Consider the following 3,516-nt stretch of genomic DNA (forward strand, 5'->3'; position numbering starts at 1 on the left):
CCCCCCTCCTCCCCTCCCCCTCCCGCCCGGAGGCCCGCGCTCGAGCTCCGAGGGGGATGGGCTGCGCCTGCGCGTGCCCGCGTGTGTGCGCGCGCCGACCGGGGATGGAGAGGAGGGCCTGGCCCAGGACGCGGCGGTGCGCGCGCGGGGGAGCTGGGCCGGGGATGTGTGCACGTGTGCGCACACGGGGGATGGGAGCCGGGGGTGCACGGGCGAGTGTACGCACCCGGGGAACAGGGGCTGGGATGTGTGCATATGTGTGCGCATCCGCGGGATCGGAGCAGGGGGTGCACGGGCGTGTGTGCACACATGGGGGACAGGGACCAGGGTGCAAGTGCGTGTGTGTGCACTCGGGGGACAGGGGCCTGGTGTGTGTGGATGTGTGTGCACCCGGCGGACAGGGGCTGGGGGTGTGTATGCATGTGTAGGCACACGGGGAACAGGGGCAAGGTGTGCAGGTCAGTGTGTATGCACACGGGGGCCAAGCGATGGGTGTGCACGTGCGTGTGTGCACAGCCAGGGGCAAGGTATACATGCGCACACGGAGGACAGGGGTCGAGTGTGTGTGTGCGTGCGTGCACGTGCAGATGTGCGGACTTGGAGGAGCGGGGTTCCAGTGTGTGCGCAGCGTGTATGTGTACTCGCGTAGGAGAAAAGCAGGCTGGGTTTGTGCCCGTGGGCGTGTATGGGCGGGTGCGTGTGTACGTGCACAGGAAGGAGAGGGGGCCAGGCGTGTGCCTGTGCAGGTGCACGGAGAAGACCGGGTGTGTGCGCGCGCCGCGTGGAGGGCCCTGTCCACTGGGTGCTCTCCTGCTCCTGCCCTGCTGGTGGCCTCCACGCCCACGCCCGGCCTCTGGCCAGATTCCGTGTCCTCGGGGCAGAATGGTGCAGGTTTGCTCCTTATCGCCGGGCGGACTGGACCTAGTGGACAATGAGCCCTGGACACTTGTGCCTCCTGTAGCCCACCACCGGCAGGGCCAGGGCATGGGGCCGGCTGCCGGAGACCCACCAGAGGGTGGGCGGGGCCTGGGAACCAGTGCAAAGGTCAGCGCCTTGTCCGAGGACTGGAGGGTGGATAGAAGGCCCCTTCCCTGCACCGAGGGTGTCGCTGCCCCCACCCAGGACTGGGAGCGTTTCACGATTAACCACTGTTACGCTGATTATGCCCACACCAGCTGGCAAAGCCACTCCAGTCTTTTTTTTTAATCTTGGTAGCGGCTGGGCTCCTTAGTTGGGGCACGTGAACTCAGTTGCGGCATGCGTGTGGGATCTAGTTCCCTGACCAGGGATCGTACCCCGGCCCCCTGCATTGGGAGCACGGAGTCCTATCCCCTGCGCCACAGGGAAGTCCCACCGCTCCAGTCTTGAACTGTTAACGCCCTAGTTAGCGTTGGTTTCTTGAAGAGCATATATCTTCCCATTCTTTCTGCTGATTAGTACACTGCATTTAGAGAAACAGGGATGGAGAGGAGAAGGGGGGAATAAAAGGCTTCAGAGGGACAGTCCTGCTTTCCTGCAGGCAGAGCACCTCGCTTCCCTGTGGTGAAATGTACACAGCTCCCCAGCAGTTAGCAGGGCCCCATGGTGTCGGAACCTACAGCCCTCCATTCTGTTCCTCAAGTGCTCATGTGTTACTAGCCCCACAGTTCTCTCCCAGGAATTCTTTCTTGTTTACTATATTGGAGTCTTCACCCCAGATAGCAGGTGGAAGCCTACTCGCAGCCCTTGGACCCAAGTGCACAGGCAGCAAGCCTCTTGGTGAGGGCTGGGGGCTCAGAGTGAGAAAGAAACGCTGGACCAGAGTATGACTCTTAGACCTCGCCCTACAGACTCAAGATTCCAGTAATTCAACCACATTGACACGGATAACTAGCTCCCACATTCAAAATAATTTCTGCGCAAAAGTCACTAGTGAAACATTCTGAACTCGCAGGACCTACCGCAGCGCTGAGCCTGCTGAGGCTGGTTTGCGTGGAACCTCCCTGCCTCCATAGTCAGGTGCCCCACAGAGCCCCTGTGCCTGTGTTAAAAGGTAACAGAATACAATTTGGGGTTGAGCATCCAAACGCTTTTTGCCACTGCCTCACCTTAAAACCCCTAGGCTGGCAGAACAGTAACCTTGGTGTGTGATGAGCCGCACGCCCGTGTTCATCTGATCGCTCCATGTGCAGTCTGCGTCGGGGGGCGTACGGAAGCACAGCCCGTAGTGCCGCTTCCGTTCAGTGCTGACTCGCTCCTCCTCCCAGGGGCTGTATCACTGCTGTGTCGTCCAGGACACCACAGGAAAATGGTGCTGTTCTGTGTTTCATTAGAAGGAAGTGACCAGTCCTTCCCAGGAAAACGGCGCACCTCTCACAAGCTTCCTCTTTCTTTGGGCACCTGCTCTGTTGAGTCTCGGAGTGTGATATAAAGCCTTCCCCCACCCCCATTAAACTCTCCTTTAAAGAGAGAGAAAGTTTTCTAATCCCTTGAAAATCTGAATTCTAAATCTGTTTGTTAGATACCCAGTTTGTCTTCGGTTCCCTTCTCAATGACTGGCCTTTTCTCCAGCAGTTTTCTGTTTTCCACTTTCTTGGGTAACCATGGCAATGGTGACATCAAGAGGTGGGAAGACCGGGAGGGGGGCAGGGGCTCATGGGACTTACAGGCGGGGTTCTGCAGATGGACAAGTGACATTTTCTCTTTCTTTGGCCAAATATCAATAACGGCATCTTTAGAAAAATTTTTTCTACTTACTTGTGTGTAACATGAAATGTAAGTGAATTGGGTGACTTCTGCGCAAACCTCAGGAAAAATCCCCTGGTCCTCTCCCCACGGAGGTCGCCACTTCTGAGCCCCACCCACAGCCCAGACACACGAAGACGTCTGTGTTTCTCCCTTCCTTACATCACGACTCCTTTTGAAAATTTCTGGTCAAAGCCAAGTCCCCCTCTGGGAAGGAGGGTCAGTCCTTGGCCTTCTGGCATTACTACGTCCTTAGCACCTTAAACACCTGCACAACCACTTACAGGCTGAAGCCATGGTCCTTCGAAGAGCTCCCCTTGGATCTGACAAATTTTAGAAGATCACAGCATCCAATTTGACTCAAATTTACTCGAGCCCCTTTCATTCCTTTGCCCATTGATTCCGCAATTCACCCCAGTGGTCCTTCTGGGTGACTCAGTGTTGCTCCGGCTAAGATGACATCCGGGTTGTTTTCCACGGAATCCTACAATGTAAGGTTGGAGGTCCACCTCTCCTATGTCATTTCCTTCCTCGACAGAATCCATTACCATCAGCCAGGAGGGAAAGCACTGGAGCCCACAGCACAGTTTTAGGAAACTTCACTTTGTGTAGAGCCAAAAGCCTTTGGTCATGTCCCCACTGCTGTCCACTTAGCTTGCTGATTCAGAGAAGGGCCCTACAGCCCAACCTGCTACGATGGAGCTGAGATGAAGGGAAGTCAAATGACCCTGGACAAGTAATCTCAGCCTCTCCGATGCTCAGATTCCTTTAGCCGAGAAATAAGTAGATAAA

This window comes from Lipotes vexillifer, unplaced genomic scaffold (assembly GCF_000442215.2).
Source record: "Lipotes vexillifer unplaced genomic scaffold, Lipotes_vexillifer_v1.1 scaffold791, whole genome shotgun sequence".
NCBI lineage: Eukaryota > Metazoa > Chordata > Mammalia > Artiodactyla > Lipotidae > Lipotes > Lipotes vexillifer.